The 26,178-nt window shown below is 39.8% G+C and overlaps 1 protein-coding gene across 14 annotated transcripts in view; it reads left to right on the top strand.

Moving 5' to 3' along the window:
• Window positions 1–26,178, top strand: part of LOC143996687 (poly(rC)-binding protein 3-like) — a 1,318,080-nt gene that overhangs the window by 350,400 nt on the left and 941,502 nt on the right. The gene's annotated exons all lie outside the window — the stretch shown is intronic.

Here is a 26,178-nt window from a genome sequence, read left to right as displayed (position 1 = left end):
TTGTGCAGTGTGTGATGTCAGATCCCCACCCTCTGCTGGGCAGCAGATAAACAGATGCAATTAAACAGGTGCAATTTATGTAGGAGGATTTGTTGAATCTCTGTGTATCACCTGAGGCTTGTCACTTGTAAAGGTATACTTGGGACATATGGGTATCTACAAAAGTTTACGTTCTGTTTACCTTTTAAGTTAAGTCTAAAATGTTAACACTAGCCCTAATACTTAAAACCTACAATTTAGCTGAAAAACAAATTCCTACAGCTTTAGTCACATCACTTACCTGTAATTAATGTATGTCCCATATTGTGCAGGCAGTTGGACCCCAGAGAAATATTCACTGCAGGGATGCCTTTCCTCTTTCTGACTCTTAACTTCTGGATCTACAATAGTTAACAGCTTTGGGCCTTGAGGCAGAACGACAGTACAAATGGTCTGACATAGACAGAAACCACCCCCCCCCCCTCTCCATTGAGAAAAGTTATTTCACTGTTATTACACTGGTTGCAACATGATCTGTGAAACGGGAGAGTCTTCTGTCATAAAAGTTTCTGCTCCAGAGATTGTGTCACAGGCACTAGTCAATGAAATAACCTTTTGCAATGAAGGAGGAGGAAGGAGTGGGCATGTCTCCATGGGACCATCTGTAATGCTGTTTTACCTGAATACCCAAAGCTGTTAACAGTTACAGCACTGGAATCTCAGAGACAGGCACAGACATGCCTGCACAAAAGATGTGCAGGTATTTTTATTATGCATGTTGCATGTACTCTGCAGAGTTGTGGCAGGAGATGTTTTGGAGGGTTCTTAAAATGATGAGCGCTTAGGGTTTATTATGCAGTAACATGCTAGCAATCAAGTTGATTCTCTGCTTCCATAACTTAGCACCACATTAAAAATGCTCTATTTATGAGTGATCTGTTTGTGGGCCTTTGAATTTCAGTAGATTTTCAATATATTTGACCTCAAGAACAAGGATCCCAACATAGCAGCTACTATAGGGCATGGGGTGGGCCCTTTGACAGGTGGACTGGAAGAGTTATTGCAGCCAGCTCTCCTTTTCCCATCCAGTCTATTCCTACAGGAAAAAAAAAAAAAAACTGCCTAGTCAGCATCTGCACATATAAATAACTGTACTTCTTTATGGTAGATTGTGTCTATGCCCATTGCAGTTCTTACAGTTTTTTTGTGACTGACCACTAATGTAAGAGCAGCCGTTTACTCAGACCACCAATGTAAATAGATTGTTTTCACTAATCTTTGTCCAAGTATTTGCATGATCTGCACATGCCCACTTGGCTTCTAACTTATGGTCCAGGATGATGCCTTCATTCTATTGTTATTGCTCTATAAGCCATGATGAAGGGGGAGTGTTAAGCCACCCTAATGAATTGGATTTTGCTGCAGAATAAAATTTTATGAACTAATTTCTTCCGAGTGTCCTGCTTGACACCACGATGGGTGAGCAGCCTCCAAAACTTCATATATAATGTTACAACAAATCACAAGGTTCATTACAGCAAAGAGGTATGTAATTAGATGAGCAAAAATGCCAAGTGTGATGAAGAAAATAAGATCTGATGAACCCGAAAATTGAGTAGGGAATGAGGGAAACTTTATTGTTCTGAAATTTGCAAGTCCAGGCAGTGTAATTTTTTCAAAAACTATTTTTTTTTAATCCCATTCCAAACCAGAACACAAATAAGTTAATACACATCCTTTTCAGAAGAGACCTTACATTAAGCTGGGTACACACGAGAAGTCTTTGTCTCATTCAACCCAGTGGGCTGAAAAAACTGACAGATCGCTGTACCAACATATGTGATGTTAGTGTGATGATCTCCCCTGCTGTGCTATTGCTGCTCCCCCTCCCCAGGCAAGAACACACTGATCAGCGCTGGCTTCCAGCACTGCTGGGAGACTCATCAGATAATTTTTTATCAGCATGCTGTTCAACAGAAGCCAGTCATGAGACCGACTTGTGTAGAACAAACAGCTGTACACGCAGGCCAAAAGTTGGCCGGTTCCTGCCATAATGACTGACCAATTTTGGCTAATTTTCAGTCCATGTGTACAAGGCTTTAGACTTCAAATTATTTTTTATAAGCCTCCTAATGGTGTAATTTTAAGCAGTAATCTAAACAAGACTTGCTGTATCAGCACTAACAAGAATACACAGACTTGGTAATATTAAATTGTAAATGGCTACTTGCTCATTACATTCATTAGGAGATCTGGCAGACCACAGAATTGATAAGAGCTTAAATTAGCTGGTCACAGAAGAATAATGGCATAATTCCAACAATTAGGGAAAGCAGGGAAAACAGAAGCTATTTGTATGCCCATCATATATACAACACACTCCTGAGTCTGGCACTCCTTGACCTGGGGATGGCCTTTCCATACACACAGCTCTTAAAGTCCATAAATAAGTAATGAATCCTGACATGGCTATATTAATAACAAAAATATATCCAAATATATCAAAAAAGATCAGTCAAGTAGGTACTAGATATCCTTATATTATGAAGAGCAGAAAGCTAATGGGACACATTAATCCTTGTATGGAATACATACATAACAGATATGTCATGATTAGTCTCTATCAACTTGTGACTTGATTCTGAGTAATAATATATTGGTTGCCTAACTGTAAGCCATGATCATTCAGAAATATTAACATATTTTAAAAAGTTAAGTTTAGAAAGTGGGTAATGAAGTATAATCAAACATTTCAGCACTCCTACTTCCAACTCCTTGTTTTTTTTTAGAGTTAGGAAAGAACTCGTGATGCCCTCAAAGTTCTATCAAAAGCTAATGCAATTGCAGTTCTGGGGCTTTCCATTTTCACATAAACACAACACACATACTGAGAGTCATTCTGAGTGTCAATAACTTTGATACACTGAATCCAGCATATACTGTACTACTTTGAACTGGACTCTACAAGAAATGTTTCATTTTTATTCGCATTTTACTATTTACTATTCCCATTTTACTGTTACTATTCATTTTGGCTAGAGAAAGGGAGGGTTATAACCCCTGCAAGTTTTTTTCCATCTGTGTGCCATTGGAGGGGTTTTCCTTCACTTCAGTCCCATAGCAAAAACAGGAAGTGAGGGAAAATCCCTGGTCACCAGAATTAGTACCCCCCATTAGAATATTTATTGTCTATATACCTGTTCTGGCAACAACCCCCAATTTAACATTTTCCTTCACTTTCACTCTCAATCATATCAGTCACCAGGACAAATAGAGGACGATTCTCCCTAACAGGGTCATAGGCAGCATAAAAAAAACAGACAGATCTCTCTCCATGCTCTAATAAAATGCCTTTAGTTATACTTTAATGTCTTTTCCCTAATGGCTTTTTCTGTAAATATTTTTTGGGACTGTTTTACTTGTATTTTTTAAAATTATATCTAAAAATCACTAAGCCTTCTGGAAAGGGTTATGGGGCCCAGTGATTTATAGTTATGTCATTGATTGACCAGATGAAGTCCACTGCACATAAACAGCCAGAGAGGAGCAGTGCCAATGTCTGTGGAAGTACCTGTATGCTCCCGCATCTGTGCTTTCCACTCACAGTGTTGCTAATTACCACTGCACCACTCACAATGTCTGTGATCATTGCCATACCAGTCCTATTGTCGCAGATCATCACCCCACCAGACATATCGCCCTTGATTACTATCATGACAGTCATATTGTCTTTGATCACCACCACACCAGTACCAGTGTCCCTGATCACCACCACACCAGTTATAGTGTCCATGATCACTGCAATACCAGTGTCAGTGTCCCTAATCACCACCACACCAGTACCAGTGTCCCTGATCACCACCCCACCGGTAAGAGTGTACATGATCATTGCCACACCAAACCCAATAGGGTTGATTTTCTAAAACTGAAGAGTGCAAAATCTGGTGCAGCTATACATAGTAACCAATCAGTGTCAAGGTTTGTTTTGTATGAAAGCTTAATTGAACAAGCTGAAGTTAGAAGCTTATTGGCTACAATGCACAGCTGCACCATATTTTGCACTCACCAGGTTTATTAAATCAACCCTGATGTCCCTAATTACCGCCACACCAGCCATATTGTCCTTAATAACCACCACACCAGCCCCACTGTTCCTGATCAATGTCACAACAGTTAAGGTGTTTCTGATTACCGCCATATAAGTGCAGTGTTGCCTTTGTGTGCTGCATACTAATCCTGGCCTATATATTGACCATGTTTCTGCATGCTGCCTGGACTGACCCATCTGCACATTCCTCTAACAATGTCTCACACATTTAGTATTGCCACACTCAGGAGAATTTGCAGAATTTGTTTTGGGATCTAATTCTAACTATGCTCATTCTGTGTGTGAGGAATATTTTATTAAATTGACAACTTTGTATAAACAGTTTTTTTCATTTTCTTTCCGCATTTTTCAAAAAAATTTGGCAAAAAATTAAGTCTTCAAAAGACTCACCATGCCCCCTAAAAAATACCTTGGGATGTTTAGTCTCAAAAATGTGGGTTTCCACTGTCCTGGTGCTCCAGGGTCTCTAAAATGTGATAGGTAGTAAGGAAATTAGATGTGTATTTTGTGCCCCCCGAGAATGCATGAAGGTGCTCCTTGGATTTGGGGACTCTCTAAAATGGAACTTTGTGAAAAAAACTAGTTTTTTTAATTTCTTAATTTTCCAAAAAACTGTGACAAAAATGTAAAACTTAAAAAACGCACCATGGGGATCATTTACTAAAACTGTAGAGTGCAAAATCAGCTTTTAACTTCAGGTGTTCAACTGGGCTATGACAAAAAAAAATGGCAGGTGATTGGTTTCTATGCAAAGCTGCACCAGATTTTGCACTCTCCAGTTTTAGTAAATTTACCCCTATGGAGGTTATTAAATACCTTAGACTGTCTACTTTCCGAAAAGGGGTCATTTGGGGATTATTTGTACTATCTTGGCACTTTAGGGCCTCAAAAAATGATACAGCCAGTCAGTACATCAGGACTGTTTCATTCTCAAATACATGTACCATAGTTTATAGATCAAAGAAATTATTCACCAAAGAAATGTAGCACAATACATTTTGGAATAAACTTATGAAGAAGAATTATTTATTTGCAGCATTTTATAAGAGAAACTAAGAAAATATATTTTTTTCCAAAATTTTCAGTCTTTATAAATAAAAACCCAGTGGTGATGGTTAAAAACCACCAAAATAAAGCTCTATCCATCTCAAAAAATGATAACAATTTCATTTGGATTCAATGCTGCATGACTGAGTAATTGTCATTCAAAATATGACAGTGCAGAAAACTGAAAATGGTTTTGCCTGGAAAGGGATGAAAGTATCCAGACTTTAAGTGGTTAAAGCTTATGTTTACCTAACCACTTACCGACCACCCAAAGTACATTTACTGTGGGCCACCAGCACAGACAGGCTGGATGATGTACATGATCCAGCCTATTACGAGTTAGGATTGTGCTTTTTTTACCTTTTACCAAAGGCATGTAGCAGAATACATTTTGGCCTAAATTTATGAAGAAATTTGATTTTATTGGATGTTTTATAACAGAAAGTAGAAAGTAAAAAAAATGTTCCCAAATTTTTTGTCTTTTTTTTCGTTTATATAACAAACAAAAAAAAAAAAAAAACTGTGGTAATCGAATGCCACCAAAAGAAAGTTCTATTTGTGTGAAAAAAGTATATACATTTTAGTTGGGTATAGTGTTGCATGTCAATTCAATTGCCTGTTAAAGGAGTACAGTGCTGAACAGCAAAAAATGGCCTGGTCATGACAGGGGTAAAACCTTTCAGAAGTGAGGTTGTTAAAAAAATTTAAAGGATGCACAGAGGACATTACTTTCAATGAGCTGTGTCCCCTGTGCTTCTGTAGCCTCCTGTAGCAGAAATCTTCCTCCTTCAATGCGGGGAACACTACTGCATCCATAATCTTCTGGGGCAGGGGGGTTAATAGAGCTGAGGGAGCTTTGACTGGCACTCATTAAAGTGGTTTGTCTCCCTAGAAACAAGACATTAAAAGTCAGTATCTACAAAAACTGTTGCTGATAAATTCTACCAAGAGAACACTTACCTGTCCAGGGATGCACCATGGTCTTCACCTGAGCTTACTTTTCGCTGGTGTTTGGGTCCCGATACCAGCATTTTTACATTGGGAACCCAGCTGTACCTGCTTGCATCTTCCCAGCCAACTTCCCACTGCACATTCACGAGTTGCACTGCGCTGCACTTTGTGAATGGTATGGTTGTCCAGCCTTCTGGTACCTGAGAAGTGTCCAAGAAGACTGCAAGGGGGGGGGGGGGCAAACTTCTGCTTGGATTGCCACAGTGATCAGACCAGAAGTGGGAGTAAGAACCTGTTAAAACCAGATACCCACTCCCTCCCCCCAAAAAATTAAGTACCAAAATTTAAAGGGGGCAGATGAGCAGAACTTCCCTTTTTGGGTGAAGTTCCGCTTTAAGAGTGTCTGACTATTCATACTGTTTCTGCCCAGCTCCCCCATTCATAGTGGTTCAGTACCAATCCTATTAATATTATTTTTTAAGTAAAATTAGGCTTTGAAAATGTTTGTGTACCAATCCTATTACAACCCTACAACCAGCAATAAAGAAATAAAAGATTCCATACATATTTTAAAACATTGTTTTATCGTGTTATAACACAATTATTTTAAATGATGATTTTACAGAAATGCAAAACAAACAATACAATGGACTTTATTTGCTAAAGCGGGAAAGTGCAAAATCAAGCTCACTTCTGCATAGAAACCAATGGAGCTTCCAGGTTTTATTACCAAAGTTTAATTGAACAATCTGGGGTTGGAAGCTTATTGGTTTCTATGTATAAGTGAGCCTGATTTTGCACTTTCCAGCTTTAGTAAATAAACCCCATTGTGTACTTAAAAGTGGGGTATGCCTGTAGTCAAGGTGTTTTTTTTTTTTTGTTGTTTTGTTTTTTACTGCTCACTGTTCATTTTCACTGGATTTTTCCCTCAGCTTAGTGATTGTGATTATATGATACCTTATACAGTAATGACCTTGGTAGTACTAGTAAGATAATGAAAGGTAGAAAAATGACTCTCCAGCATCCATCTAAAACCAAAATAAAGTTTTTTGGATGGACTTAATTTTTTAAACTAGCTCAAAATTAGACAAAGATTATCATTAGCCTGATCTTGTCAATTATTTAGGAAAAATAGATCACAAGTTGTTTATATCATGTGTACTTTTCTAACATATTTTTCCACTGTTAAATATATAATATTACCATGACCACCAGACTCGTATGCTATCTATACTAAATTCTGTTCATTTAAACCATGTTTTAACAATTGTATCTATGCATATGCAATGCAGATGTATATCAAAGTAAGAATTAGATACATGTTTGTAGAATTGCTTTGACTTTTCATAAAATAAGTAGAAATACAAGTCTTTATGAATGTAATGGCTATAGGTTTTATTCTATTTATGATCTAGATGTCTTAATGACTTTGCATCCCCATGAGCGCTTGCTAAAGTTAAATGATCCTTTCATAAATATGTTAAAGGATTTACCAACTTCCTATATAATCTTTAGAAATTTACATAATCACTATGAGCACCCACAGAAGCAATTTCCAGGAGTTTGCAAATCTAATTATGGCTTCTTACAGGGCCTGCAAAACTCCACAGTAGAGTCAACGTATAATTAAATGTTTTAAATCTAACATTTCTGCTTCAGTGATGTATGATTTTTCATTATTTTGTCTAAATAATATACATCTTTAGTATTTTTCAGCCTTCCTTGTATGTACCAAGCTAAAATTTATCACGCAAAGCCATCTGGCATCGCAGACAAGAGTGTAATTAAATAAAGGTAGTTGTGCTGCATATTTCAGAACTGCCTTACCTCAGGTTGTACCAGTGACATTCAATCAGTTTGGTAATTTTAACTAAGAACATTGCTTATTCAATTGATCAGGCAGATATACCTTTTGAAGGCAGAAACTACTCAGCAATAGGATGTATACAAATTGAATGTGCTCTATACAGAATTTATAGTGACATTATTTGATTATAGATTTTAAAATTAAGCTTTTCCTGAGTTTGGTAAATCTTTATTTTCTACAGAGACCTGGAACCAAGTTAAGAAAGATTCTGATAATTCTGAGATCATGTAATTGACCACTTAGCAAAGTGAATAAAAAAAAATGTCCTTTCATGTGATTGGGTACTCTTTGCAATACAGATTTTCACCACATTTACTAAGCTAAGTGAAAATAGTCTTATTATAATGAATCACTTAAAGTGGTTTTAAAGTCAGAAGGTTTTTTTATCTTAATGCATTCTGTGCATCAAGATAAATTAAGTGTATCGCAATCATTGTTTTTATGCATAGGAGCACCCAGTGCATTTGTTTATGTACACATGTGCATGTACACAAATGTGGGTATACACTGCACTGTGACTAAAATCATATGTAAAAAAGCAGCAAACATCGCCAAAAGACAAACAGCAAGCAAATAAATAGTAAAGATGCTGCAGTAAAAATATATATATGTGTCAGTGCAGACTATATCAAGAGATCACGTGAAGTGAACAGTAAGTGGGTCATAAATAACAAAAAACAAAAATGGTTATGTCATAAATAAAAGAATGAATATCAAGAGTGTCTTTTAAACAGTGATAATGTAAGTCCTGTATGGCCAATATCAATTTAGGATGTTGATAGTTCCAAAAAAGAATAGTCTATGTAGCGCCGGTTCTCCAGAAGAGTACGTGCTATGTCTGTAAATTTAGTTTTTTTCCCAAGACTATAGTTGAGTTTTGGGGTTAATTGTTCTAAATTGGGGTTTGGCTGGGCTGTACTAATGTTCTGCCTGGTCATAGGTGTAGGTAGCACCTTTGACAGGCATTGGAACGCAGTCTGGTTGGATGCATTGTGTACCAATCTCTCTCTCTGAGCCAATTAGTGGATGCGTTGTCTCGCTGTGTATTCTGGGAGAGGGTACTTAAGGTGCTGAAGTCACGCGGTTCTGGGTTCCGGTCCAGAAGTATGTTCTGACTCCATGGTCCTGGTCCTCCTGACCAGCCCCCAGAGGCCCTCATCGCCTGGGGTGCGGATCCATCCGCGGATCCATCCATTTCCGAATCTCAGAACTGGCTAGTCCAAGGCACAGTAACTAAAGTGGCCCAGTGCCGTCTCAGGTTTTGGAGAGGCCCAGCAACTCGTCATGCAACCAGGGGAGGACTCTTCAGAAGAGGGCCACGTATGAGGCTGGCTGCTCAGTAAGAACCTGGATGTTGATCTGTATGGACGCTAATTGAATCCACATTTCTTATGATATCGCCGGACCGGCTGCAAGATACTGGCACCGCAAGAAGGTTCTTATTCCCATCCTTCTGTTACAACTAAGTTCCTGTGAGAGACTTTCTGTGTTCATCTAAAAATTTGCAACCAAGTCTGTGGCAGAGACTTTGCTAAGTTTGAGTCATGTGTCGGCTGCTGGGTCCATAAACCAGGATTTATCCAATAGTGGAAATATCCAGTTGCGAATGGCTACTCCCTGGATTACCGAGAGAGAGACATTTATTAAGTGTCAGCAGTTTCAAAGTGCCTGAGTTTCCATACCTATAACTTCTATTCCCAACTGAGAGACTGTGTTTCTGTTCAACGTTTTAAGCAAATAAAAGGGTCGGTCTTCGCAGTTATTGGGCCATCAACCTCGGGAACCCCTAGACAAGAATGATGAGCTACAAGGCGGAGGAGGTAAACGGTAAGCCCAAGAAAACCAGCCGTTCTTTGGGGGGTCAGTGTTACATCTATATAAAAAGCAAATGCCTGCTTTGGTGTATTCAGGTGAAAAATTCAAATGCAAAGAGAAGTGATTAACAACACCAACACCCTTAGGAGTGAGGCTTACCAGAATTTACAGACCTGAAGAGGCTTATACCTCTCAAGTCGTGATAGGCTTGTGGTTAGATATCCAAAAGGATGCAGCTGGTCCTTGCTCCCAAACGTTCAACTATGCGGAACACAGTATAGCATCAATGAGGTCTCAACAGATATATAACAGAATTGGTAGGGAAGACGGTCACCGGATATCCACATATTCATGTGCTCAGAACCATATTAAAGAGAACACTGCATAGTGTGGTATGGTCCACTCATTGCGTTGCATCATCTGGGATATAGATGACATCTTAGAGGACGAAACATGCCGGGTGCACCATACTAACAATATTACGCTACCCTCAGTATCTTGACAAGCCTGTTTACAACTACAAAAATGTGAGTGTTTTTAAACTATGTTTTTATTAAATAAATGTCTCTCGACGATATCACACTATGTGGTCTCTTTAACCACTTGCCGACCAGTGCACGACGATGTACGTCGACAGAATGGCACGGGCAGGCAAATGGGCGTACATGTACGTATCTTTAAATTTGCCGCCCTGCCATCGGGAGCGTGCCGCCGGCGGCGCGCTCCTGCGCTGGTCGGGACCTCCGTGAGTCCGGTCGCGGGACCCGCGGACTCGATCGCCGCAGGCATCCCCGCGATCGTCTCACGGAGCGGCCGAATGGAGAAGTGCCGTTGTAAACAGCATTTCTCCATTCTGCCTAGCAACTAGTGACGCTGATCTCTGCTCCATGTGATTGGAGCAGAGATCAGTGTTCACTAAATGAAAGCCCAACCCCCCCACAGTTAGTAACACACCCCTAGGAACACATAACCCCTACACTGCCACCCACTGGTTAACCCCTTCACTGCCAGTGTCATTTACACAGGAATCACTGCATTTATATAGCAGTGATTACTGTATAAATGACAATGGTCCCAAAAATGTGTCAAAAATGTCCGATGGATGCTATAAAACTATCCCTATTTTGTAAACGCTATAACTTTTGTGCACACCAATCAATAATCGCTTATTGCGATTTTTTTTTACCAAAAATATGTAGAAGAATACGTATCGGCCTAAACTGAGGGAAAAAAATGTTTTTTTATATATTTTTGGGGGATATTTATTATAACAAAAAGTAAAAAATAATGAATTTATTTCAAAATTGTCGCTCTATTTTTGTTTATAGCGCAAAAAATAAAAACCGCAGGGGTGATCAAATACCACCAAAAGAAAGCTCTATTTATGGGAAAAAAAGGACGTCAATTTTGTTTGGAAGCCACGTTGCACGACCACGCAATTGTCAGTTAAAGTGATGCAGTGCCGAATCGCAAAAAGTGGTCTGGTCTTTGACCAGCAAATTGGTCCGGTCTGAAAGTGGTTAATATGGTTCCTAATGCATTAATACGTGGATATCCGCTGACCGCCTTCCTTACCAATGCTGTTAAATATCCGTTGAGACCTCATTGATGCTATACTGTGTGCCGCATGGTTGAACGTTTGGGAGCAAGGACCAGCTGCATCCTTTTGGATATTTAACCACAATCCTATCATGACTTTAGATGTATAAGCCTCTTCAGGTTTGTAAATTCCAGTAAGCCTCACTCCTAAGGGTTTTGATGTTGTTAATTACTTCTCTTTACACTTGAATTTTTCACCTGAATACACCAAAGCAGTCATTTGCTTTTTATATGGACTATGCTTTTTTGGATCTATCAATGTCCTAAATTTATATTGGCCATACAGGACTTACATTATCACTGTTTAAAATACATTCTTGATATTTATTCTTTTATTTATGACATAACAATTTTTGTTTTTTGTTGTTTATGACCTACTTACTGTTCACTTCACATGATCTCTTGATATAGTCTTCACTGACACATATATGTTTTTAGCGCAGCACCTTTACTATTCAATTCATATGTGCATGTACGTTGAGGGGATGTTTATGGAAAAAGAGTGGAAGAGATAAAGTTGTAGGTGACACTGAGGGTGCATTGAGCTAAGTAAGAAGAAAAACAATAAAAAGCAGAGTCTCAGGGGCCAAATAGTGGAGTTTTTTTTTTTGGTGAGTATTCAATTGTATTTGTAGGTGGTCAACTGTTTTGAAGGCAGCAAAAAGTTTAATGCCCCGTACACGTGACCTGACTTTCCGACAATAAAACCATGGAATTTTGTTTGAAGGCTATTGGCTCCAGCTTGTCTTGCATACACACGGTCGTGAATGTGGAAACCTGGTGACATACAAGATGTACATCGAGCCAAGAAAAAGGAAGTTCAATAGCCAGTGCGGCTCCTTCTGCTTGATTCCGAGCATGCGTGAACTTTTGTGCATTGGACTTGTGTACACACAATCAGAAATTCCGACAACAAAGTTTTGTTGGTGGAAAATTTGAGAACCTGCTAGCCAACATATGTTGGCGGAAAGTCCGATAACAAATGTTCGATGGAGCACACACACTTTCGGACTTTCAGCCAACAAGCTCACATCCAACATTTGTTTTCAGAAAATCCGATCGTGCGTACGGGGCATAAGAATATGAGTAAAAATTTGTGACCTTTGGTTTTAGCAATTAGCAAGGTGTTAGTAAGTTTTTCAAGGACAGTTTCTACAGAGTGTCATGGCAAATTGAAATTGAAAGGGGTCTAGAATGTTATTGTCAGGTGGTGAGGTGGTAGCTCTTATAGTTGTAGACTAGGTACCCCATGTATGTGTCTCTGTGTGTATACATTGTCATTAAATTTGAATTACCTAAATTATCCATTATCCTATCTTATATAGTATTAAAGTTAAAGCAGAGCTCTGTATGGTTGCACCCCCCCCCCCTCCACTGCCACATTTAGCACTTTTTGGGGAGGTGAGGGGAGTGGATATCTAGTTTTGGCCCCCCATCCTTACCTCACAGTCTTCCGGGGCACATCACAGGTCCCAGAAGACTATGGGACCATTCACAAAGCACAGCACGGCTTGTGCATGCGCAGTAGGAAACCGACTCCGCATGCACCTGACCTGCACCTGAATCTAATTGTAGAATCTGTTCGGGTCAGAACATCACTGGATCCCTGGTCAGGTAAATGTCCTTCAGTTTGCTAGCATTCTGAGATGGTTCAGATTCAGACTGGGGACTTTCAGCCCTCTCAGCTTTACCCTTCACACATTGCTCCTGTACTTAATACCCATCATAATATCCTGCAGCACTCATCTCATGCACACACTGGCCACTATCATACCGCATTGGCACACCTCTCCTGCACATATTATCCACTGTTATACCCTCATGTTCCTCTCCTGCACCTAATGCCCACTGCAATACCCGTCACACTCTTCCTCTATGCATAATGCCAGCCGTCTTACTATCGGAACTCCTCTGTTTAAGATGATGCCAACTGTGATGTCCTCTGCACTTCTATTCTCCCACATAATGTGCACTATCAAACCCTCTCACTTTTTTCCTGCAGATACTGCCTGCTGTCATGCCCTCTGTGAGTTACGGCTGGTGCTCCGCTGGGGGAAGGCGGCAAACAAACCACCCAACTGGATCAGGGGGATGGCATCCCTGCTCCCCTAATGTAGCGGCTGCCACTGCTCTCTGTACTCCTCTCCTGTACTTATTACCAGCTATCATGCCCTCCACATTCCACCTCTGAAAAAACGACCATCATATCCCCTCGCTCCATTCCCACACATACTTCTCAATGCGTTCCCCTTAGCACTTCTCTCCTGTACATATTGCCCACACACAACTAGCTTAATCCTGTCCATTCTGGAACAGGCACACATTTATTAGGAAAAGTATTTTTTTTAATAGCATGTAGTGCTTTACTTAGAGATTTTTACTTCTTCTATACCTTACATTATTTCTTGAAAATAAACTTAAGCTTTAGTTATCTTAGCCCTTATTACTTAGAGATCTAGAACCTTGGTTGTTCAAGGGAAGAAATAGTAACTTTTTAGCCTGGTTTTGTTTTCAAATGTATTATCTTTACGACATTTAGAAAATGATTATTATTATCCAAATAACTCAGTGGATTGTAACATTTGTCACAGCCATGAGTATGGTGAAGCAAACCTAATGCTTGAGTGCACTGAGTTATATTTTCTTCAAATCATATTTCCACATTATTGACTTCAAAGTTATGTTTGTGAATGAAAGGTTTATGCTTTATAGCTGAACATCAGACATGTTTGATGTGATAATGTCTTTTTTTGTGGTGCTTGCATCTCTAGGGCATTGGCAAGCTGGGCTCAAATGCTTCCCCTTGAAATACATCCACTAACAGCTATAAATCTAAGAAGAAAGGATTGTTGTTCCTAATTCTGAGTAAAGGGTTAGTCATATATTCAGCCATGACTCTCTCCACTGACATTATTTTGCCCCATATTTCTATCACTAATGCTTTGAATTGCAGACATGTTGTTAGTATTCTTTTAATATTAGTATTTCATTTAAATGGGCAATTAACAATTCGTTTAGAATAAGGTTTAACATCACTAGAAGCAATCAATTCAAAATGTGCACTTTGTTGGTGTAATGTTTAAAAAAAACAACATGTAAAACACTCTGAACTCACTTCAATGGGCATTCTCGTGTCACATTGTCTTGTGATGTAGTACGTGTTAACATGCATTTGTTAATGCATTGGACTACTGTGAACCTGGTTTAAAACATTCCTGGCATCATCACATGGAAGGTTTCTTGTAAGTTGAATGCATAATCAATGTTATCATGTGATGGGAGGACCGATTTTGTTGTAATTGATTTCACAATGGGCTCTCTGAACTACTTTGGAGAAATTGGTTTTATACAATTCTTTTTTTTCTTTAATTTAGAGGGTGTTTTGTGTGTGTATTTTGCATATTTTAGTTTATTTCATTTAGGACCTATTCCCCCCTTCCATGTACACCAAAGCATGCATTAAAACAAGTTTTTTATTGGCCCATTGACAGGCATTGTGGTAAGGCATCCTATTCTCTTTGCGTGAGCATTTAACAAGCCTTAGCATACGCAAAAACATTCCTGCACTATTGTTTGCAATGCAGCTCATCACAATGAACAGAACGTTCACATCTGTGCATTGTGCAACATTGTAGAAGAGGTCTGCTTTTTTTTTTTTTCACTGTAAATGTACATTGGGGTATCAATTACAATGTAATTTTTCTCTACCCAAAATGTGATGACATTAACTCCTACTAATATTAGAGACAAAAACCCACAAAGGAGAAGAAAAAGGGGGAAATTAGGACTTTCGGATACCAAACAAGTATATAGATAATGATAAACAATATGCAAAACAAAGTGAAGTATAAAGTAAAAAACACAGCTTTTTATTGGGACAATATTAAAATTAGCCACTAAATAGATGAAGACAGTGTAATTTCACCATAAAATATATACATATAGAATAGTAGTGGCTAGCACTGTAACTGGTACAAAACTGAAACCAGAGGCACAAATATCAAGGATGGTGACAGATGCAAAGAGAGAAGCTCTGACTTGTTTCAGCATATGAAGTCTTCCTCAGGGGGCCAGAATCTGACTCTGCACAAAACTCTGTAACATACTAAAATGTTAGTATTCATAGTAACAACATTTATTGGATAACCATATGTTCATCAGAAAAAGTTTACAATATACTAAACTTATATTCACAATAAAACATATACAGGAGCCATATGTATTAGATATTTATGGATGTCTCAAGGGAAGAGCGGCACATGCTCCTTCACTTGTCCAAGACAGCACAGAGGATATGAAAAAGGGTCCCCAGGAACCAAAGGGATCCTGAAAGGGTTATAAGGTAAAAAAGTTGGGAGGAACATACATGAGTTAAATAATACATACATGAAAATATTTAAAAATGTTGTATATTTAAATTTAAATACCCAGATAGGTTACCTTTGGCATATATATTGTCACACAGGATGGATCTGGTAGGAGCTCCCAAGGTGACCAGCTCACCCCGCAAAAAAAGGAAGATAAATGGGCCAAAGATCTGATAAGGATAAGAAAAAACCTCTATAAATAGTTAAATTGAATTGGGAGGGGTAACAAAACAAAACTCAAAATGGACCCATAAACAATCATGAGGGCTACATCTTACCAGAAATTGGATGTAGGTGAGCCCTCCCAAGTATAGATGAAAAAAATATATTCGACAGAAAGTGCCATAAAAGGTGCCGACCAGCCCTTGTGCAACCTCCTCTGCCACCATCCACAAGGAGAGAGAGGAGGAGCCACAGCAAGGTGAATAGGGCGGCACAGTGGTGTAGTGGTTAGCACTCTCACCTAGCAGTAAGAAGGGTCGCTGGTTCAAATCCCAACCACGAAACTACCTGCCTGGAGTTTGCATGTTTTCCCTGTGCCTGCGTTGGTTTCCTCTGGGTACCCTGGTTTCCTCCCACTATCCAAAGACATGCAGGTAGGCTAATTGGCTTCTGTCCAAAATTGGCCCTTGTATATGAATGGAGACCTTGGATTGTGAGCTCCTTGAGGGTAGGGACCGATGTGAGTGTACAATGTACAAGGATATTGTAGACACTCACTCAGGTTGAGCTGGATGGACTGGTGTCTTTATTCAACCTTACTAACTATGAAACTATAAGGAAAAAGTCCAGGGTGCAAAATATCCAGTAGAGTATGCCACAATTGGTGCCAAGAAAAAGGGATACAGGTGGGGAATGAGGGGGTTGGTCCTGGGGATCTAGAGAAGAAGTCTCCAGACATCCTCTGCTGATGATCTCTGATCGCAAAAATGGGTACGTGTGACCTCACTTCTGGGCATAATTGCAGTGACAATATCAAATTTTAAAAAGCAGCTAATGAACTAAGAATTACTAAGAACTATTGCAAGAGGATACGCTAACACCTGCATACAAAAGGCATATAATTGTGCCTTTTCACAATCCCACACTCACTTCCTTTTTTTTTTAATAATTCAATCCACCATCACTGCTAGACAACCTCTCAGAATTAACACCACTTTTAACACCACAGGAGAGTGTCAAAAAACAATTCAACAAATATTGTCATCTGCTTTTGTCTGATCCCAGAATTGCTCAAATGGTTCCTCCCAAACCATTATCCACCTAGTCTCTAGCATCTTCCAATCTGTGCCCGTCTGTTCCCAATACTCCCTTTACAATATGCCCCTGTGGTGCATGTCCATGGTGTCAATACTTATGAGCATAATAAACTACACCCAAGTATTCTGTTAACTGCCACACACAAGGGGTGGTATATATTGTGAATTGCCCCTTTGGGGCATCCTATATTGGAAAAAAACAAAAGAAATTTCTGGCGCAGAATAAAAGAACACATTCTAGCCACCACATCTGGTGACATCCATTCTTCTTTAGGTAGACGTATTATTTATTTGAACAACTATCATGTTCCCCCACTACTCTTCTGGGCTCTGAATGTTGTGGTACCAGAACCCAGAGGAGGTGATTGGAACAAACTCTTGTTCCAAAAAGAGACCATCTGGATTTTTTTATAATGACTATCATTGTTGTTGATTATTTCTATCTTTATTGTATATGTTGGATGTCTTCTGGCACAGCGCCCCCCCCTCCCTTTTTCCTCCTCCTCCTTTGTGTCCAATAGCATCTGGTATGCATTGTGTCCCACATTTGTTTTCCCATTGTGGGATTATGTTGTTTTCTATACTCTCCCATGGAGGTGTCAGTGCTGGGCTCAGCCCTTCTTTCTCTGAGCGACTCAGCTGTTGATCTGCTCATCAGTCCTGCCTACTTAAAGCTGTCCAGCTCACTTCATCTCTGCCTTCGCCTTTGGTCACATCTCAGAGACTTTTCTCCTGCGTTCCTGTTGAATACTTGCTCAGCTGACATCCCTTCTGGTTCCTGATCCTGCTTGCTGTACTACTACACTGATCTCTGGCTCTTTGACATTGGCATTTGCTGTCTACCCGATCTGGTTACTGAACTCTGGATATGTATTGACAATGCTTACTCTGTTTACCTTTTTATTGTTATTAAACAAGTGTGATTAACTGTACTTCTGTCTCAGTCTGATTCATGGTTTCTGACAGTAGGCGAAGGCCATGAATTCAGAAGATGCAGTCAGTCCACTTGTTGGTAATATTTTTTCCAGATTGGATGAACAGCATTACTGCATGAATCAGTTTGCCTTGGCGTTACAAATGCTCCTGAGTCACACGGCTAACGTGGAATCTTTCACTATGGCTGCTCCGGTACAACCTGTGTTGCAGGCCATCCTTACTGCTGCTCCAGTCTCTGTGCAGGCACCTGCCTGGAGTATTACCTCTGTAAGAGGCATGTCTGGTTCCGCTCTGCTTACCCAGCGATTTGGGGGCGATCCAGTTCAATGCAGAGGGTTTCTCAACCAGGTTGAGATATACTTTGAGATGCTGCCCCAGGCATTTCCCACGGACATAAGAAAAGTAGGTTTTATGATATCTTTGCTTTCTGAGAGAGCCTTGGCTTGGGAAAACCCTCTATGGGAGACGCAAAAAAATGGTCCTGAGTTACCCAGAATTTTTGGCTGCCTTTAAAAGGGTATTCATCATTCACGCACGCTCTGCTTCTGCTGCCAAGAGCCTCATGTCCATCAAACAGAGTACGAGAACTGTTGCCGATTACACCATTGAATTCTGTACTCTTGCAGCAGAGGTTGCTTGGTACAATGAGGCCCTCGTGTTTGCCTTCTCTCATGGTCTCTCAGATAACATCAAGGATGAGATAGCAGCCCGAGATATACCCATTGAGCTGGAGAGGTTGATCACATTTGCCATCCTCATTGACTCCAGACTTAGAGTAAGACTCTCTTTTAAGGATCACTGGTGCAAGCTTCCTGTACATCTGTCTCCGAGCTTTGCAGTCTCACCCTTGCCTCCCTCACCTCCCATGCCTCCTGGTACCGAGTCGGTCTGTGAAGATGAACCCATGCACTTGGGCTTCATGCGTCTCTCTGCAGATGAGAGAGCCCTTAGGAGGAGGGAGAGATTGTGCCTTTATTGTGGCCAGGCAGGTCACTTTTTGAAGTCTTGTCCTACCCATCCAGGGAATGCCCGAACCTTGAGGTCCTGTCATGGACAGACCTTAGGTGGCATTGTTTCGTCTCCAGTTTCCCAGAAAAATAAGCCCCTGGTTTTGGTTACCCTGTCTTGGGCTGAGGCATCCGTCAAGATACAGGCTCTTGACAGGAGACCTCTACAGCCTGCCCATGTGACTCATGAGACTGTTCCGTTGTCCATGGCCGTAGGGGCACTTCACCATGAGATAATTCAATTCCAAGTTATTTCCTCACCTACGTTTCCGCTGGTTATTGGTTATGCTTGGTTACAGAGGCACAACCCATCTTTTGCTTGGCTCTGTGCTGAGGTTCTGTCATGGTCACCACAGTACAGTGAGAGATGCTTCCAGAAGGTAGCCAAGGTCCTGTGCACCTCTTCACTCTCCTCCCTGCCGGAGGAATACCAAAATTTTAGTGATGTCTTTGTTAAAGGTCAAACCTGTACTTTGCCTCCACACCGGTCATATGATTGTGCAATTGACCTTAAACCTGGTGCCATACCCCCTTTTGGCTGGGTTTACCCTTTGTCGGTCTTGGAGGATAAGGCCATGGAGGAGTATGTTGCATATGCACTTTCTTGTGGTTTCATCCCCAAATCCTCATCTCCTGCTGGTGCTGGTTTCTTTTTTGTGAAGAAGAAGAGTGGTGAACTGAGACCTTGTATCGATTATAGGGGTCTCAATCATTTCACGATTAAGAATGCATATCCAATTCCATTGATTATGGAGTTTGAGACTGCCTCAAGGGAGCAATGGTTTTCATGAAGCTTGATTTGAGAGGGGCATACAATCTCATCAGGATTAAGGAGGGCAACAAGTGGAAAACTGTGTTTAATACCAGATCAGGTCATTTTTAGTATCTTGTAATGCCTTTTGGCATTTGTAACGCTCTGGCAGTTTTCCAGGAGTTCATTAACGATATCCTCTGAGATTTGTTGCAGTTATGTGTGGTGGTTTATCTCGGCCATATCCTCATATTTAAGTCCCTGGAGAGCCACCACACAGATGTCTGTCGTGTGCTTCCGAGACTATGAACAATCTCTATTGTAAATTGGAAAAGCGCAAATTCCATTGTGAACAGGTCATTTCCACTGCCGGTTCTTCGTTGGACCCAGAGAAACTTTCAGCGGTCCTACAGTGGCCTCGACCTGTGGGATTACATCCTCTGCAGCGTTTTCTAGGCTTTGCCAACTATTATTGAAAGTGTATTTGTAACTTCTCATCGGTCAAGCCCCTGACTGATATGACCAGGAAAGACGGAAACCCACAGAGTTGGTCTCCGGAGTCCATTAAGGCCTTTGAGAGTCTCAAAGTTGCCTTTGTTTCTGCTCCTGTGTTGGCACACCCTGATCCTATGTTGCCTTTTATACTAGAAGTTGATGCTTCCAAGTCTGCAGTTGGCGCCCTTCTGTCTCAACGTCCTAACTCTGAGTACGCTATGCATATGTGTGGCTACTTTTCCAAAAACTTGTCACCGGCAGAGTGCAGTTATGAGATTGGTGACAGAGAGCGATCATTTTAGCCCTGAAAGAATGGGGACATCTCCTTAAAGGTACCACTGTGCTGGTTCTCATTCTTACTGACCATAAGAATTTCACAATCTTGTCTGAGGCTAAGCGCCTCTCTCCCAGAAGGGCTCGATGGGCTCTTTTCTTGTCGAGTATTAATTACATTGTCTCATTCTTACCCGGTACTAAGAATATAAGGGCTGACACCTTGTCACGACAATTTACCTCCACTTCCAAGATGGAGTTGGTTCTGGTTCCTGTGATTCCTCCTGATCGTATACATGAATGGCAATGCACATAGGGTATACCATGCATTACCGCGTGGTGTGTTAAAGCATGTTATGTTTTTTGGCACAAAAACAAGTCTAGAATATTTGAAAATAATTTCTGTAGCCCAATGTACTTTTAAAACTCACCCAAAAAAACTTAATTTCCTCTTCCCCATTATATGAAAATGGTAAAAATTTGCAGAAAGCTTAAAATTTTCAGAGAAATTTCAGGAAAATTAAAATTGTGTTTCACTCATAGCTACACATGACAATGCTTTTAACCATGGCACTATGCTAATATTTTGTTATACATGTGTCCCAATATTGGCACACATACATTTAGATAAACTGCAGTGTTCTAATATTGTGGTGCTCCAAATACAGAGCTTGTTAAATTACAAATATAATGTATTTAACATGTCATTATTCCGTATATATTGTAGACCTCACCACTCACGTATTTCTCCAAAACAACAACTTCTCTCATGAAAAATGTCCTTTCACACTACCGAGATTTCAATGCTGCGTGATTTTGTTGTGATTTACCACAATTTCGTGGCTGCGATTTTGCGCGATTTCAGGAAGACTTGAGGTCTATGAACCTGAACTCGCATCAAAGTCAGACCAAGGTAGTGCATGGACTACTGTGAAGTCGGCACGACTTGAAGTTGTACTCATATGAATGGTTGTCATTAGAAATCATGGGGAACGACTTGTAATGTGACTTTTGCACTGCTCTGTTGTTAAGTACAGAAAAGCAATTTCTTATTCTAGTAGTACAGTATCACTCTGCTTTAGTTTGTAAACCATATCAACAATAGCTAGCCTAAGGAATAGCTGAAGCATCATTCACATACCAAATGAGTATTAGAGCCTCTGTATAATTCTTTGGATAACAACTTTCTTTGTGATTTTAAAGGATCTTGTTCTTTGGCCAACAATGAGCTCCCATTGTTGGATTCACTAGTTATCATCCTCATGGAGTGTCTCCAAATGACCTATTTCTTGTTTCAGTATCATATTGAAGTGTTGGTTTGCACATGGGGAAGGATACTTTAGAGGTTAAGGCAAAAATGCTTAGCACGCACATTAAAGGGCAAGTACATTCAGCTGTACTTCTCCTGTGGATCACAGGAGGGCAGTTTGTTCTGCACTCCTGTGACCCATTTTTCAGCAGACAACAGGCTGAAGCCTGCTGTAGGCTGATGTCACAGAGCCAGTCCAGGCTGGGGAAAGATTGTAACCATATACATAGTTGGGATCTGCCCAGAATCCTGGACCGGAACCTGACTCAGTTTCTCAGTGATTTGCTGAGAGACTGAGCCTGCCGCTCCCACCCCCTCCACAGCTCAGCGCTCCAGTGAGCGCAGGGAGGGGCAGAGCAGAAAGCAGTGCCTGACAGTCACCAGCTCTCTGCTCACAAAGCACTGAAAAACATGCAATCAGCTGTGTTATGTTGCTCAGTTCTCAGTCTTAGCCCTTGTACACACGGTCGGAGATTCCGACAACCAAATCCGTCGGATTTTTTCCAACGGATTTTGTCAGAAACTGTTGTATACACACGTTCGGACAAAGTTGTAGGAAAATCCGATGTGCTGACGTCATTTCGTTACAACGGGACTATGTTCACGCTAGTAGCCAATAGCTTTGGTGTAGGAATTTGATCTGAGCATGTGTGGCAGTTTGTCCAATCGGAATTCTCTACACATGATCGGAGTATGTCCGATCGGAGCATTTTGTCGGAAAATATTTCCGGCAAGTTGGAAAAGTTGGTACGACGGATATTCCGATGAAAACAGTCCGATGCAGACCACACACAGTCGGAATATCCAACAAAACGCTCCGATCCGACACATTCCGACGGAATCTCCGACCGTGTGTACAAGGGCTTAGAGCCGGCAGGGGACAGATGCAGCATCAAAATAATTGAGAAATAATAATAATTATAAACCTGCGCTGTGGAAATATAACATGTAAAATATAAATTAGGGCTGCTGCTGAAGTGGAAGGTAAATACCCCAATATAGTGCTAGTGAAAAATTTAAAAATCAGCGCTGCACCTTCTACTATATAAATTAGTATCAACAAACATCACACATTAATATGTGTGCTATAGAAATAACCAACCAAAGTGCTATGCAGATAAAATATGGTCACTTGGCCAATTAAAGTGCTATATGCCAAACTATAACATAGTGCATTCAGTATATCAAAAATACATATAAAGTCCATGCATAAGTATCCTGTGCAATCAAAGGGAGTTCATCCAAATGTATCCTATGTACATATAATATGGGTGAAAATATATATCAATACTGTGCTTGGGAGAGTTCACCAAACATGCAGTGCACTATAGATGCAAATATCCAGGTGACTTCCTGCGCTCCCCTCCTGGTTCCCCACACACCAGATGAAGTAGATAAAAAAGCCTGTACATCACAAATGACTTCCATCCACCGGGTAGGATGGTGTATCCTTCTTTCACAGAATGGCTTCCCCATCCTTCTCCACTATATTGCAGGTCCTACACGCTTTACACGGTCACAGACCGTAGAGGTAAAGTTTGGACAAAATGGAGGAAAGGGGTATATAGTGTAATACTGCAGAGTTTAATTATAAAAGGTTTAAAATCATTGCACTTACATCAATGCTTAACCACTTTCAGACCGGACCAATTTGCTGGTCAAAGACCAGACCACTTTTTGCGATTCGGCACTGCGTCGCTTTAACTGACAATTGCGCGGTCGTGCGATGTGGCTCCCAAACAAAATTAACGTCCTTTTTTTCCCACAAATAGAGTTTTCTTTTGGTGGTATTTGATCACCCCTGCGGTTTTTATTTTTTGCGCTATAAACAAAAATAGAGCGATAATTTTGAAAAAAACGCATTATTTTTTACTTTTTGTAATAATAAATATCCCCCAAAAATATATAAAAAAACATTTTTTTCCCTCAGTTTAGGCCGATACGTATTCTTCTACATATTTTTGGTAAAAAAAATCGCAATAAGCGATTATTGATTGGTTTGCGCAAAAGTTATAGCGTTTACAAAATAGGGATAGTTTTATAGCATTTTTATTAATAATTTTTTATTATTTTTTTTTACTAGTAATGGCGGCGATCTGCGATTTTTATTGTGACTGCGACATTGTGGGGGACCCATCGGACATTTTTGACACATTTTTGGGACCATTGTCATTTATACAGTAATCACTGCTATATAAATGCAGTGATTCCTGTGTAAATGACACTGGCAGTGAAGGGGTTAACCAGTGGGTGGCAGTGTAGGGGTTAAGTGTTCCTAGGGGTGTGTTACTAACTGTGGGGGGGTTGGGCTGTCATTTAGTGTACACTGATCTCTGCTCCAATCACATGGAGCAGAGATCAGCGTCACTAGTTGCTAGGCAGAATGGGAAAATGTTGTTTATACAGCATTTCCGCCATTCGGCCGCTCCGTGAGACGATCGCGGGGATGCCCGCGGCGATCGAGTCCGCGGGTCCCGCGACCGGACTCACGGGGGTCCCGACCAGCGCGGGAGCGCGCCGCCGGCGGCGCGCTCCCGATGGCACGGCGGTAACGAATATTGGACGTACATGTACGCCAATATGCCTGCCCGTGCCATTCTGTCGACGTACATCGTCGTGCGCTGGTCGGGAAGTGGTTAAAAAACATTCAAAATTGCCACCTTGGCATCCAAACAATCTTCACAGATGCTCTCTCGTTTGAGTAGTTTCGCCCCACCCTCTGGGCTTCTGATTATGCCCAGAGGGAGGGGCTCAGCAGCGGGGCTCGGATGCACATGTGCACAGCGCTGAATCAAATGAGTGCTCAGGTAAATACAAGAAGGGGTGGTTAGGGGGGATGCTGACACCTAAACATGTTTAGGCTTTACAACCACTTTAAGAACCTACATGTGAGGTATTCATCCAGTAATGTCTGTGGTATCTTACTTTTTTTGTAAACATTTTCCTTTTTCAATGTGTAAGAGAAATTTTATACTTACAGAAGATATTCTGAATTGTCTGTATTTATTTTTACTATCCATGATTTGCTAGCATCCAATTAATTTATGGTTGTCTAGAATGCATTGATTTTCTAAGTGCCATTGGCATTTGTATGTAATTGGTCTCCCATAAATGTTGACTATTTGCAGCAACAGATGAGTTTTTTTACAGTCCAAAAAATACCTTATTATACAGTGATTTCTAATATTTTTTATATGGTGTTTTAAAATGTAGTTAATGTGGAACATCTACCAATATCTCACGGACCAATAGTCAAACACCATATAATGTGCATTCCATATAAAAGGACAATACCCTGTCTTATTTGTTGCTTCACAATGTGATGTTTATTGCAGCTGGTAAACTAGAAATACATAGACTCTTTTTCATTTGAGCCTTGTGTTCACCTTTTATTTTCTTTATTTAGGATAGGACACAGATCATTGTGAGTATTGCAAAACACAGCAATAAAAATGTATCAAACAGCACATAATGTAACTCCTATATACCAAATCTCAAATAGACTATAACAGGTCACACTCCCCAAACAATCCATGTTTTTCCTCAGACAGTTGTACAGCTGCACTTAGCATTTCTTGTTGCCATACACACCATTGTTGCACCAAGGTTTCCTTAGTTTATTTTATCATCATTGTGAACATTACCTATTATGTGCAAAGCAGAAACTCTCAGTTTCACTCTTTTTTTTCTTTATTTCGAGCATGTGTTTTTTTCTTCTGGGGTGGGTGTATTTAGTGTATTTCCTTTAAGTGGTCTAGTTAACTGAACCCGGGTTAAAAAAAAAAAAAAAAATATATATATATATATATATATATATATATATATATATATATATATATATATATATATATGTATATATATATATATATATATATATATATATATGTATATATATATATATATATATATATATATATATATATATATATATATATATATATATATATATATATATATATATATATATATATATATATATATATATATATACATATATATATATATATATATATATATATATATATATATATATATATATATATATGTATATATGTATATATATATATATATATATATATGTATATATATATATATATATATATATATATATATATATATAAAAATTTTGGGGTGAAAGTTATACAAAAGCATATATAAATAGTCCCAGTGTTTTCTTTGTATTTGTTTTTATACCTTTCTTGATTTTTAAAATCATTATTTGCGTACTATGCCTTTAAAGTTTTTATTTAAATCTTTAGCTGTTATGTTTTTTTTGTGGGGGGGGCGGTTATTGGGGGGGGGCACAAGAACAGGTTCAGGATAATTGAAACAAGCTTCTATTATTCTCAGGACCAATTTACACCATGCTGCACTCTTTAAAATCACCAAACCACCTTATTTTGCTTTTCCAATTG

The sequence above is a fragment of the Lithobates pipiens genome, unplaced genomic scaffold (assembly GCF_037356315.1).
Source record: "Lithobates pipiens isolate NorthernLeopardFrog02 unplaced genomic scaffold, aLitPip1_a1.2 Scaffold_19, whole genome shotgun sequence".
In the NCBI taxonomy this organism is placed as follows: domain Eukaryota; kingdom Metazoa; phylum Chordata; class Amphibia; order Anura; family Ranidae; genus Lithobates; species Lithobates pipiens.
The sequence above is the reverse complement of the archived record's forward strand: the minus strand, read 5'-3'. Positions and strand labels throughout refer to the sequence as shown.